This window comes from Triturus cristatus, chromosome 2_2, assembly GCF_964204655.1.
Source record: "Triturus cristatus chromosome 2_2, aTriCri1.1, whole genome shotgun sequence".
Classification (NCBI taxonomy): Eukaryota; Metazoa; Chordata; class Amphibia; order Caudata; family Salamandridae; genus Triturus; species Triturus cristatus.
The window spans coordinates 10,864,529-10,879,623 of NC_140582.1; positions in this window are offsets into that span (position 1 = coordinate 10,864,529).

Here is a 15,095-nt window from a genome sequence, read left to right on the forward strand (position 1 = left end):
ATATATATATTTACCTACTGGCAGTCGCCATTAGGAAGTTATAGTTAGGACCTCGTTTATTTTCAAAAAGCGTTTTTTGTTTTGCCAATATCTTTGGCACCGATTGACGAAACTTCGCAAAATTTTCAAAACTAATGGGACGCTCCAATTAGCTACTGTCTTGGAAGTTTCAGGGTGATTCGTCAAGTGGGGGCCGAAAGAAAAGTGGGGTCCCAAAACACGTTTTCCCCATGTTAATTTCCATAGGAAATTTTAGACACGGCTACAGCCAGAACTGCTGAACAGAATTACACCAAATTTGGCAAAAAGGTAAGTCTTGGTTCAGAAAGCAACCTTTTGTTTAAATGGTGTAAATCCATTAAATAGTTCCTGAGAAATTAAAAAAAGAAAAATATCGATATCTGAGCACCGAGGAGTTGCGACTCCTCCCGAGCACGAGCTTTATTCTGATTGGCTGCCAACATTCCAAACCAGGAAGTGTTGGCAGCCATCTTGTAACTCGGTAACCGAATCACAAGAAAAGAGTAAATAAATGGTAAAAAACAATAAAAGGGGCAGGGTACAAACACCCTGACCCCCCCTAGGCCTGCTCAGGGGGTCCCACAAGAACCCCCAGGGCCAAAAAAAGCATTTTTGTTTTTAAACCATCGTCCGTATTCGCGCTGGGTTTTCGAATCCGGATGAAACATTTTTAAAAAACGAAGCGCGGGTTTCCACGCTTCGTTTTTGGAAGACCCCACGTGGGCCACGTCCCTGCCGCTTATTTAATTGTATGCGGGGGCACTGCAGCCCCCCGCAACCCCGGGAACCGCCAGCTCCCCGGGGCTTTAAAAATAAACGCATGGGGGTCCCAATCCCCCCCAAGCTGCCTAGGGGACCGCCACCTCCCTGGGGCTTTGATAATGAAATGCGGGGGCACACAGCCCCCCGCAGACCCAGGGACCGCGACCTCCCCGGGGCTCTGTTTTAAAAAAAAGATGTGTGGGGGGCAAGAGCCCCCTCACACGCCCCAGGGACCACCACCTCCCCGGTGCACATACTCATTAAAAATGCAGGGGTCCGTAGCAGATCCCCGGGTCCCTGGGACCACAACCTCCCCATGGCTTTGAAAATGCTGGGAGGGGGGCCGCGCAGCCCCCCTCCTGGAGCCCTTGTTGGCCCTGGGGACTGCCAGGGCCGGCTCCTGCAATGTCCCAGGTTGCCCACCCGCAGGACATTGCTGTTTGCTATTGTCATAGCAAACTCCTGCTTTGCTTCATTGAAGCAAGAGCAGGAAATCCTGCTCTTGCTTCAATGAAGCAATGCAGGATTGCTTCTGCAAAAGCAATGCCAGCTCCCGCAGGAAGCGGGGAGCCGGCGTGACCGTGGGGGCATTGGGGCTCCCCCACTGTCACCAACGGAGAGACCAGGCCCCGGGGGATGGGTTCTCCGGGGCCAGAAGTGGCCTGGGAGGGGGCCACGCGTCCCCATTCCCAATAATAAAAAAATTAAAAAAGGAAAGGCCGGCCTTGGTGGATGGGGTCCCCGGGCCTTAATTGGCCTTAGGAGGGGGGCTGCGCGGCCCCCTCCAAATATACATTTAAAAAAATACATTTCTGGCCACGCCCTGGGGGATGGGGTCCCCGGGGCAGAAATTGGCCTCGGAAGGGGGACCACGTGGCCCCCTTACTGTTTTTTTTTCTTCTTTTTTCAATAAAAAGGGGTCAGGCCCTGGGGGTTGGGGTCCCCAGGGCCCCAAAAATGGTAAAAGAAGGGTCCACACAGCCCCCTTCTAAGAAGAAAAAAATAATTAAAAGCCGGCATCTCACCTGAGGCCCCGCCCCCTCCCTGCACCACTCTGCAAACGCCCCCCCTGGCGTGTTGTAAGTTGGGAAATTAATTCCCCTTGAATACTGAGGGTCCCCGGGGGCCAACTAACCCACCAGGTACCTCCAGTGTGCGCCACAGAGCTGCGTTGCAGAGAGGTGGTCCAAGGCCATGCCCCTTTTTACACCACTCTGCAAACGCGTCTCTTGGCGCACTGGTGGTAGGGTGATGAGGTCCTCTTGTGTCCTGAGGACCTCTGGACACATGTGGACTTCATCCCCCAAGCAGCAGTGTGCCAGGAGCTGCGTTTGCAGAGTGGTGTAAAAAGCGGTAGTGGCCTCCGACCACTCTCAGCAATCCACCCAACGGAGAGGCCAGGCCCTGGGGGATGGGGTCCTCGGGGTCAGAAGTGGCCTGGGAGAGGGGCCACGCAGCCCCCCTCCCCAATAATAAAAAAAAAGGAAAGACCTTAAGAGGGGTCCACGCGGCCCCTCTTCAAATATAAATTAAAAAAATACATTTCTGGCCATGCCTCAGGGGATGGGGTCCCTGGGGCCGAAATTGGCGTATGGAGGGGGGCACGCAGCCCCCTTATTTATTTTTTTTTTTTAATAAAAAGTAGTCAGGCCTTGGGGTATGGGGTCGTGTAAAATAAAAGAGAGGGGCTCTATGCCACAAAAAGGGGTAGAGCACCAAATGACAGTAGTCTAAAGAAATATGCCCCTTTTCGGCACATGTACAAATAACCTCACAAACACATACAAGTATCAAACTGAATCAATCACCAGAACAAGACACTAAATTCTGAACCTTAGTCACACATTGTTGTATGTACCACATACTCTATTTTATTAAAAATATCACATAATAAAAAATTGTAAGACAGTTACAAACCAATAAAATCAGTGTTTGACATTAAGCTTGTTGTGCAATAAGCAGACAGTACAGATTGCAATAAAAAAACAATTCAAAACATAGGGAGAACACAGGTAAGAAAAAATATTTTCTAATCCCAAATATAAAGGAAGACAAAAGACCCAAATCAACTATTCTCCACAGTGTAGATACTGTAAATTATTTTTATCGAGAACAGATGTCACTCCAGTCTACAGTCTGCCTTTTGGACTTGCGTCGACGCGTTTCGGTGGAGGGCTAGAGATATAGGACCACCTTCTTCAGGACAATGTTATTCTAATCTCCCACGGTACAGACAATCTACATAAATAATAAAACATTTTTTAACATTAGAACCATTTAAAATGCAAGCATTCTATATACATGTCATGACTTTGAGTATCGTTATTTGCAACTGCTCACAGTAATCTTAGGTAAAAGAACAAATGTTATCTGAGGCAGTTGGTTCCACCCGAGAAATAGTAGAATTCCCCCAAAAAGCCACTTAGATAAACAAACAGTGTAGTTCTCCTGGTGATTGAACATTCATAACATCCATGCGCAGCCATTCTTTAAAGCAAAAATTCGAATCATACCCTCCTCACATGCTTCTTCTCTCAGATATATTTAGAGGAAACTAAACTCAATACGATAAAGGTTATTATTACCTTATAAGTTGACTAATACATCCAAGAGGTAGGTACTAGTAGACTTCTTGCTTTATAGTTATCAAGCGGAATGCGCTGAATGTAGCGGGAGCATGAGGCCTTTTATTCTGAAGGGATAGAAGTATTTGTAGAATTTAGAGCCTTTCCTTTCCTGCTATAGTTTGTATAGTGTATAGATCTCTATGTTTTCATTTACCTGCCTTACTGCCTTTTACTGTTTGATACCATTTGGGTTCCGAAGGTATATAAGCAGGTTTATATACTACAAGGGAAAGTATACACATGAGTTGCATGTAGACATACTCATAATCGAGTCAAAAGAAAATGTGTTTTAACACTTACTTTGAACTAAGTGTCGTTACCTATATAGCTCATCTGTAGGATACGACTGATGCTGTATTTGTTAAAAAAACACCTTCATGAGGAGCCGTTACATAGATCCCCGATAAATTAGGAAGCTCTCGATGTCGCTTCGATTTTAGAGATTCTACGATTTCTATAAGAAATGAAAAAACAAAAATAAGACTAAATAAAATTAAGAGAGGGAATCGGTTACACTCTACCCGTATCTAAGGTTGTTCTTCTTAACAACACTGTAATGCAACTAATGGTTCCCGGATACCCACTGACTGTCATAAAAATAGAACAAGAGATAGAACCTCCCTTAGCGGAGAACCATGACCCTCTTAGTCAAAATCTAACACCGCATCGCCCCTAAAATGTAGCCACGTAATGTGTGTGTTGGAAAAGAGCTATCAACAAACACAAACAGTCCGCTGGTCAGTGAAGAGTTCTAAAGACCAAGACCCCACGAGTTAAGGCCCGAGACTCGACCAACCGATATGGAGAGAGACTTACCTGGTTCCAAGAGCGTGGATACCTTTACCTCATCTTGGGAGCGACGTATGTCAACTACAAATGCCAAACTCCTTGCCTTATATCTATTCCTAAACGCGGGAGAGGCATCAAACAAGCCGCAGCTGTGGGGCATCTGAGAACAAGTCAAATGGACGAGCCAAAGAGGCGGCCATCTTAACCTTCCAAATGGACACTAAAGACACTAGGGACTCTGTCACATAAAAAGTTAATACAGCTTCATACCCTGCCCGAGCCGAGAAATTGGGAGTATGTTACAACTAGTATCCTGTTGAACCCTAAAATATATAGCCAAGCCGGCACCGCTGTCATCCCGGCCCTCAAGAAACCATCAGAGTAATGGCAGCGTAAGGCACACGTGGCGGCCATATTAGAATGGGGCATCTAAGATCAAATCGTGAAGGAGCAAAAAAGAGAGGCGGCCATCTTACACTTCCCACAAAGAGAAGCCGAAGGTTTCTAAGCATACAAAGCTAGTAAACCTTAAGAATGTACCTAAACCAACACAATGGGAGTGTCAAAAAACTAATACACTCTTGATCATCCGAGGAATGGCAAAGTAAGGCACACACGGCGGCCATATTGGAATGGGGCATCTAAGATCAAGTCGTGACGGAGCAAAAAAGAGGCAGCCATCTTGAACTTCCCAAAAGAGGCCGAAGGTTCATAGGCGCACAAACCTAATAAAACTTAAATATACCCCAACACAAAAGAATGGGAGTGTAGTACGACTAATACACTCTTGACCCCCGAAATGTGTGCCCCAGCAAGCACCGGTAACACTGTCATCAAAAATCTCGAAGATACCCTCCGAGAAGAGGCAAAGTAGATTAACCGCAGCGGCCATTTTTGAACGACCGTACGGTACGATACACATAGCTGTAGGGCAAAGGGTTATTGAACCAAATCTCACTAATTCTGAATGACTATGATGAAAAAAATCATGTTATTTGATCATACGGCCCCATTCCTCCCTGGAATTGAGCCCATTTCTAACTGTATTAAAGAGCGAGATGTACCATTGCTCTCTAAGTTTCCTTTTTTGTTCCATGTTTCCACCATGGGGCCCTATCCAAACCTTTTCTAATATGAACCACTCTATGTCTGACTCATTGTGGCCCATTTCATTGTAATGGGTTACTAGGGGGGCATTGACTTTCCTAGTTCTGATGGCAGACCGATGTTCTTGGAGTCTGATTCTAAGCTCCCTGCCGGTTTCACCAACATAGCCCTTCCCACAGGGGCAACGGAGAAAGTATACAACGTTTTTGCTCCTACAGTTATTCAAAGATCTAGAGGAGATCTTATGTCCATTGTATTCCAGCATGTCTGATTCAACACAAAAAGAACAGACATTACACGTACCACACTTCACATTTCCCAACGCGGGGGTTCTGTCCAAGGTGTGTTGTACTTTGCCCCCACTGACTCTATAAGTATGGACTAACTCGTTTCTCAGACTCTTATTTCTTTTGAAAGCAAAGATAGGTCTCTCAAGTTTTCTTTCTTCCTCATTGGTAATGATATGCCAGTTACTATTAATTACATTTTTGATACGATTACTAATGTGTGAGAAGTTACTGACAAAGACCACTTTCTCAGACTCCTTGTTCTTTTTAGCTGTATTTTGGAGCATAGCTTCTCTATTGTAGAATCTAGCACGTTTAAAGGAGTGGGTAATGAGTTTTTTCGGGTAACCTCTTTCCTTAAATTTCGTTTTCATGGTCTCCGCATGTCTATAGAAGTCATTAAGGTCAGAACAATTTCTCCGCAAACGGAGAAACTGACTGAAAGGTATATTGTCACGCTGCGATTTGGGGTGGAAACTGGAATAATGTAAAAGAGTATTTTTGGCCATTGGTTTTGTGAAAAGTTCGACCGCCAAAAAACCATCGACATCCTTAATTGAAATGTCTAGAAAATCGACCCTAGATCTACTGGATTGAGATGTGAATTTTAGATTAGGATCCCCCAGATTGATCCAAAGTAAAAAATCATCCAAGAGATCAAGTGCCCCATCCCAGATAAAAAAGATGTCGTCTATATAGTGGTACCAACCCACCACATTTTCAAAGAACGGAGCCAGTTCGTTAAAAATATGTTTGTTCTCAAATTCACCAACATAAAGACAGGCCAGGCTCGGCGCACAGGTAGCCCCCATGCTCGTACCTTTCTTTTGTTTAAAAAGCTGGTCTTTAAATAGAAAGATGTTATTCATGAGGACCATCCTGGCACAGTCAACCACAAAATTCTTCTCTACTCCTTCCAGGTCAATCCCCTCAATCGCTCTGCGAACCACCTCGTGTTTGTTGATAGCTCTTTTCCAACACACACATTACGTGGCTACATTTTAGGGGCGATGCGGTGTTAGATTTTGACTAAGAGGGTCATGGTTTTCCGCTAAGGGAGGTTCTATCTCTTGTTCTATTTTTATGACAGTCAGTGGGTATCCGGGAACCATTAGTTGCATTACAGTGTTGTAAAGAAGAACAACCTTAGATACGGGTAGAGTGTAACCGATTCCCTCTCTTAATTTTATTTAGTCTTATTTTTGTTTTTTCATTTCTTATGGAAATCGTAGAATCTCTAAAATCGAAGCGACATCGAGAGCTTCCTAATTTATCGGGGATCTATGTAACGGCTCCTCATGAAGGTGTTTTTTTAACAAATACAGCATCAGTCGTATCCTACAGATGAGCTATATAGGTAACGACACTTAGTTCAAAGTAAGTGTTAAAACACATTTTCTTTTGACTCGATTATGAGTATGTCTACATGCAACTCATGTGTATACTTTCCCTTGTAGTATATAAACCTGCTTATATACCTTCGGAACCCAAATGGTATCAAACAGTAAAAGGCAGTAAGGCAGGTAAATGAAAACATAGAGATCTATACACTATACAAACTATAGCAGGAAAGGAAAGGCTCTAAATTCTACAAATACTTCTATCCCTTCAGAATAAAAGGCCTCATGCTCCCGCTACATTCAGCGCATTCCGCTTGATAACTATAAAGCAAGAAGTCTACTAGTACCTACCTCTTGGATGTATTAGTCAACTTATAAGGTAATAATAACCTTAATCGTATTGAGTTTAGTTTACTCTAAATATATCTGAGAGAAGCATGTGAGGAGGGTATGATTCGAATTTTTGCTTTAAAGAATGGCTGCGCATGGATGTTATGAATGTTCAATCACCAGGAGAACTACACTGTTTGTTTATCTAAGTGGATTTTTGGGGGAATTCTACTATTTCTCGGGTGGAACCAACTGCCTCAGATAACATTTGTTCTTTTACCTAAGATTACTGTGAGTAGTTGCAAATAACGATACTCAAAGTCATGACATGTATATAGAATGCTTGCATTTTAAATGGTTCTAATGTTAAAAAATGTTTTATTATTTATGTAGATTGTCTGTACCGTGGGAGATTAGAATAACATTGTCCTGAAGAAGGTGGTCCTATATCTCTAGCCCTCCACCGAAACGCGTCGACGCAAGTCCAAAAGGCAGACTGTAGACTGGAGTGACATCTGTTCTCGATAAAAATAATTAACAGTATCTACACTGTGGAGAATAGTTGATTTGGGTCTTTTGTCTTCCTTTATATTTGGGATTAGAAAATATTTTTTCTTACCTGTGTTCTCCCTATGTTTTGAATTGTTTTTTTATTGCAATCTGTACTGTCTGCTTATTGCACAACAAGCTTAATGTCAAACACTGATTTTATTGGTTTGTAACTGTCTTACAATTTTTATTATGTGATGTTTTTAATAAAATAGAGTATGTTGTACATACAACAATGTGTGACTAAGGTTCAGAATTTAATGTCTTGTTCTGGTGATTGATTCAGTTTGATACTTGTATGTGTTTGTGAGGTTATTTGTACATGTGCCGAAAAGGGGCATATTTCTTTTGACTACTTGGGGTATGGGGTCCCCAGGGCCCCAAAAATGGTCAAAGAAGAGGTCCACACAGCCCCCTTCTAAAAAAATAAAAAAAAAATTAAAAAACGGTATCTCCCCGGAGGCCCCGCCCCCTCCCTGCAACACTCTGCAAATGCGCCCCCTTGCGCTCTGTAGGTTGGGAAATTAATTCCCCTTGAATACTGAGGGTCCCTGGAGGCCAACTAGCCCACTAGTATGCGCCACAGAGCTGCATTGCAGAGGGGTGGCAAGGCCAAGCCCCTTTTTACACCACTCTGCCAACGCACCTCTTGGCGCTCTGGTGGTAAGGCGATGAGGTCCTCTTGTGTCCTGAGGACCTGAGGACACAAGTGGACTTCATCCCCCGAGCAGCAGTGCGTCAGGAGCTGCGTTTACAGAGTGGTGTAAAAAGGGGGCATGGCCTCCGACCACTCTCAGCAATCCAGGTGTGTGGCGCTTACTGGAGATACCTGGAGGGCTAGTTGGCACCCCACGGACCCTCAGGAATGAAGCGGACTTAATACCCCAACTTAGAACGCACCAGGAGGCGTGTTTGCAGAGTGGTGGGGAAAGGGGGCGTGGCCTTTGTCCACCTCTCAGCAATCCCACTGTGTGGGGATTACTAGAGGTTGGCCTGGTATATGCTGTCCACTAGTTATAGTGGCCACCTTCCACCAGTCCAAACAACTCCTTATTGATGATAGGTTAAAGACAACCTTTATTGAAAGCTATCCTAGTGGTAGCTATGGAGAGCAGCCTTCAGGCTAAGTCTTGAAGGAATGTAAAGCAGCTTGTTTTACCAGTCTATAATCTCTTGAGTGGCTAAATGAAAGGAGACCACACCAGGTATATACATCAAATATGTGTATTTATTTCTAAACACCCCCTACTAGTCTCTTCTAGACTTCAATCCCCATCTAAGTGCGCGCCAGGAAGTGCGTTTGCAGAGTGATGGGGAGAGGGGTCGTGGCCTGCTATGACAACTTAGCAATCTTGCTGTCTGGAACTTACTGAAGGTAATAGGAGGAGCTGTTGGCCCCCAGAGATGTGCTTGGAGGCCAACTACCCCTCTTGTTACCTCCAGTAAGTCCCACACAGTGGGATTGCTAAGACGTCTTTGGAGGCCATTCCCCCCTTTCTCCACCACTCTGCAAACGCGCCTCCTGGCTGACTACGGGATGGGGGAAGAAGCCCAATTTACTCCCGAGGGACTTTGGGGGCCAAGAAGCCCTCCTGGTACCACCTGTAAGTCCTACGCAGCAGAATTCCTGAGCGCTGGTTGGAGGCCCATCATCCTTTCTCCACCACTCTGCAAACGTGACTACTAGTTAAAGAAGTGTTTGCAATGTTATAGGTTTCGCATCTGCGAGAGTTAGAGCTATTGGCAATGTAAATGTAAACTTTTTAAATGTTTTTCGGAGTGGAGTGGATGTACGTTGTGTGTAGTGGAATTATGTGGTAAATTGTGCAGTGAAATATGTGGATACAAAGTATGTGGTATTTATTTTATAGGAACTATGTAAAGTGGGATTATGTGTTATGGAGAGCCATTATGTGGTATGGTAGTGTGTGTTGTGGGGTGGTAATGTCAGGTTTAGTCTTCCTTGTTTCCATAGAAGCTCAACTATGAACTCAATGAGACAAAAAAAAAGGAATCACTGAGAAGCACTTCTGGACCTAGTCATAGGTATGAGCAGGGCCACTGGAATAATGCGACTGTTTGGCTGCACCAACTTTCACACAAATATACATTTTCAGCATTAGCCACATAATTCATCATCTGCTCCCTAATCTGTAGATTTGAACAAAAAAAGCCTTGTTTCTAGCTCAAACGGCTCAGACGGTACCAAAAATGCAGCGACAGGTGTTACAGCGTGTTGGAAGGCTCTTTGCAAACCTAGAATGGTCACTTGTTACTTATTGCTAAATGTGGGTGTTAAATTGGTACAAATGGTGTGCAAGCCACTCTTGCTTCCTTCTCCACCTCTCTCTGCGCCTCTCTTGCCTCTTTCTGCATTTCTATTGCTTCTTTCTGCACATTTCTTTCTTTTTCTGTACTTCTCTTGCCTCTTTCTGTAAATCTCTTCTATGTTCTGCATCTTTCTTGCCTCTTTCTGCATGTTTGTTGCCTCTTCCTGTACCTTATTTGCTTCTTTCTGTACCCTCTTGCCTCTTTCTGTACCCTTCTTCCATCTTTCTGCACCTCTCTTGCCTTTTCTGTACACCTCTTATGTCTTTCTGCACCTTTGTGCCTATTCTGCACCTCTGTTCCTTCTTTCTGCACTTCTTTTGTTTCTTTCTGCACCTGACTTGCTTCTTTCTGTACCCTTCCTGCCTCTCTCCACCCCTCTTCCGCCTTTCTGCAGTTCTGTTGCTTCTTTCTGCACTTACCTTGCTTCTTTCTGCACCTCACTTGCTTCTTTCTGCACCCAATTTGTCTGTTTCTGCAACTCTCTTGCATCTTTCTCCAGTTCTCTTGCCCCCTTCTGCACCTCACTTGCCTCTTTTTGCACCTCTGTTGGTTCTTTTGCACTGCTCTTGCTTCTTTCTGCACCTCTCTTGCAAATTTCTGCACCCCTCTTGCCTTTTTCTGCACCCCTTTTACCTGTTTTGCACGTCTCTTGCCTCTGTCTGCACCTCTGTTCCATCTTTCTGAAACTCTTTTGCCTGTTTCGGCAACTCTCTTGCCTCTTTCTGCAGTTCTCTTGCCTCCTTCTGCACCTCTTTTGCCTCTTTCTGCACCCGTATTGCTTCATTCTATACTTCCCATGCTTCTTTCTACACCGGTCTTGCTTTTCTCTGCCCTCCTGTTGCCGCTTTCTGCATTTGTCTTCCCTCTTCCTGTTCCCATTTTGCCTGCTTCTGCACTTCTCTCCATTCTTTCTACACCTCTGTTGCTTCTTTCAGCAATTCTCTTGACTCTTGCTGCACTTCTCTTGCATGTTTCTACACCTCTCTTGCCTCTTTCTGCACTTTTCTTGCCTCTTCTGCACCTCACTTGCTTCTTCTGCATTCCTGTTGCCTCTTCCTGCAACCCTCTTCCCTCTTTGTGCAACTCTCTTGCCTCTTTCTGTACCTGTCATGCCTCTTTCAGCACCTCTGTTACTTATTTCTGCACTTCTTTTCCTTCTTTCTGCACCCCTCCTGCCTCTTTCTGTACCTCTCTTGCCTCTTTGTGCACCCCTCCCATCTTTTTCTGAACACCTCTTGCCTCTTTTTGCACCGCTGTTGGTTCTTTCTGCACTGCTCTTTCTTCTTTATGTACCTTACTTGCCTCTTTCTGCACTTCTGTTGCTTCTTTCTATACCTCTGTTGCTTCTTTCAGCAGTTCTCTTGCGTCCTTCTGCACTTCTCTTCCTTCTTTTTGCACCCTTAATGCCTCTTTCTGTACCTTTCTTGCCTCTTTGTGCACCTCTCCTACCTCTTGCTGCACTACTCTTGCGTCTTTTTTCACCTCTGTTGGTTCTTTCTGCACCCCCTGCCTCTTTCTGCACCCCTCTTCTCTCTTTGTGCAACTCTCTTGCCTCTTTATGTACCTCTGTTGCTTCTATCTGCACTTCTCTTGCCTCTTCCTGTACCCTTTGTGCATCTTTCAGCACCTCTGTTGCTTCTTTCTACACTTCTGTTGCTTCTTTCTACACTTCTCTTCCTTTTTTCTGCACCCATCGTGCCTCCTTCTGTACCTCTGGTGCCTCTTTCAGCACCTCTGTTGGTTCTATCTGCACCCCTTGTGCCTCCTTCTGTACCTCTGGTGCCTCTTTCAGCACCTCTGTTGGTTCTTTCTGCACTGCTCTTGCTCCTTTGTACACCTCACTTGCCACTTTCTGCATTTCTCTTGCTTCTTTCTAAACCTCTGTTGCTTCTTTAAGCAATTTTCTTGCCTCCTTCTGCACTTCTCTTGCTAGTTTCTGTACTTCTCTTGTGTCTTTCTGCACCTCTGTTGCCTCTTTCTGCACTTCACTTGCTACTTTCTGCACCTCTCTTGGCTCTTTCGGCAACTCTGTTGCTTCTTTCTGCACTTCTGTTGGTGCTTTCTGCACTTCTCTTGCTTCTTTCTGTACCTCTCTTGCTTCTTTCAGCACCTCTCTTGCCTTTTTCTGCAGATCTTTTTCCTCTTTCTGCACCTCACTTGCCTTTTTCAGCACCTCTGTTACTTTTTCTGCAGATCTCTTGCCTCTTTCTGCACCCCTCTTTTCTCTTTCTGCCCCTCTCTTGCCTCTTTCTGTACCCCTGTTCCCTGTTTTTGCACCTTTCATGCTTGTTTCTGCCCCTCTCTTGCATCTTTTTGTACCTCTGTTGCCTCTTTCAGCACTTTTCTTGCTCTTTCTGCACCCTTAACACCTCTTTCAGCACCTCTGTTGTTTCTGTCTGCACTGCTCTTGCTTTTTTCTGCACCTCACTTGCCTCAACCTGCACTTCTCTTCCTTCTTTCTGGACCCCTCCTGCCTCTGTCTGTACCTCTCTTGCCTCTTTGTGCACCCCTCCTGCCTTTTTCCGCACCCCTCTTGCCTCTTTTTGCACCTCTGTTGCTTCTTTCTGCACTTCTCTTGCCTCGTTCTGCACCATCTGTGCCTCTTTCAGAACCTCTGTTGCTTCTTTCTGCACTTCTCTTCTTTTTTTCTGCACCCCTCGTGCCTCTTTCAGCACCATTGTTGCTTCTTTCTGCGCTCCTCTTCCTTCTTTCTGCACCCCTTGTGTGAGAAGTTCGCCTGATATATGCTGTCCACTAGTTATAGTGGGCACCCTGTATCAGTCCAAACAACCCCTTATTGGTTATAGGTTAAAGACAACCTTTATTGAAAGCTATCCTAGTGGTTGCTATGGAGAGCAGCCTTCAGGCTAAGTCTTGAAGGAATGTAAAGCAGCTTGTTTTACCAGTCTATAATCTCTTGAATGGCTAAATGAAAGACAACCACACCAGGTATATATATAAAATATATGTATTTATTTCTAAACACAGCCTCCTATTCTCTTTATGAGGCTAGAGGTCAAAACACATAAGTACACTTCAAAATATGACAGTAATAAGCACAAATACACGTCAGGCCCTAGGGGCGAGCCAAACCATATAATAAAATAGTGGTATAAGAACCACAACTTAACTAGACACGAGGCCTAGAGCCTGTAGAATCACTGGGACCCCAAGGAACCACCCAAGGTAATGACTCAGGGGACCCACGAGGGCCGTCTGCAGTGTGAGCTTCTATGGGGAAAGTCGCGGTTAGATTTTTAAAGATTAGGGACACTTAGAATTGAGTCAGGACCAAACCCTTTGGGACTTAGGAAGTTCTAGGGCCAACACCCACGGGAGCACCATGTGCATAGGTGTCACATGGTGTCGGGTTTCGTTGTCGATTTCAGTGGAAGCTGGCAAAGAAGTGCTGCTGCCTGGAAAATGCAAAGTGTCCGAAGAAATCCAAGCCTGAATCGAAGATGAGAAGAACCTGAAAGCAGAGGGGACAGAGTCTGGATCACTAGTCAGTAACCAGGAAGGCGATAGGCAGATGCCCACCGATGTCGGGTGATTTCAGGTGAAGAAGGTGAAGCATGACTCTGCAGCCAAGAGGCATTGAGGATGACCAGGAGCTGGATTCGAGCTGTCCCACAAAGGATGTTGAGTGCTGCAGTGTCGGTGCCCGGATTGGACACAACAAGCCTTGGCAACAGCAACCCATGCAGAAACGAGAAAGATGCTTCGTTGCAGACCAGCAAGGTCTGTGGGACTCGCCACTTGGTAGGGAGTCAGGGCATGTCTGGAGCTACCAGGGAAGCCCAAGGAAATTCAACGTTACTACTTCAGGGACCCACCAGTTGAGGGACCAGGGATCGCGAAGGGACCTCGAGACAAAACACAAAATGGCAGCCCACGGGTCTCTCGAAGTGACTAGGCTGACAATCTTCAGTGGATTCAGTGCCCGAGGTGGGCGCTGAAGTCAGCCCAAGCACGACTTCAGGAGACGTCGAGAAGTCAATGCACTTGCAAAAGTGCACGGTGACCAGGAGTTCCGGTTCCACGCTACTCACGTGGGCTGCGGGTCTCGGCTTTTGCTGGGGACTCGAGTCGGCCTCTGAGATGTCTGGAAATCCTCTTCCTGGGCTGCAAATACTTCAGAGTCCAGCGTGAGCTTTGGAAATACAGACCGGCAATTTGCTTTGTTGGTGCCTGCCAAGCAGGGGAGTCACTCCTTGACCTCAAGGGAGATTTCTTCAGTCCACTTGTCTTTAGCAGAGCGTTGAAGTTCCAGGATTCAGCTTCAGAGTTTCGTCTAGGGATATCTAAAGTTCTGGTTACAGAGGTTCCTTACTTATACCAAAGGAAGGGGTTGAACTAGCTCTGGGGACCCACCTATGGGAGGGTTTGGAAAGAGGCGTGGCTACACCCATTTCCTTTGTCCAGTTTCAATCCAGAGCAGGGGCTGGAAGCCCCTGAAGCAGTTTGAGCTGGACTATGCACAGGGACAACAAATGTTCCCCCAGTGCAGGACTTCACCCAGCCCAAATACACATAATCCTGTCTGGGAGGTGGTTACACCTCCTTGTGACAGGAAACCTATTGTCCAGACCTCCCCTGCCGGAGTTTCGGTCAGCAGTAGGAGGCCAGACTTGTGTCTGTAGCTGCAGCATCCATTTTGTGATGCCAGGGCTCTATTAAGTTTCTACCGGGTATACCAGTGCTGCCATGTCTCTCCCTCTAGAAGGGTGGGATCATGCTCCCACACCAGTTACTGGTGTGGGGGTATGATTCCAGGGTGTTTGACACCAAACACGACATGTTTCCGTGCAGCCAGTCCAAAGTTAGCATTCACCGTTTGGTTATAATGCACTTAAGAGTATATGGTCAGGCTTCACTACTGACAACCCCAGAGAAGAGATTCCGAAGGCTGCAGAGGGGCTCAGCTTATGCCTGGGCACCCTCTCACATAT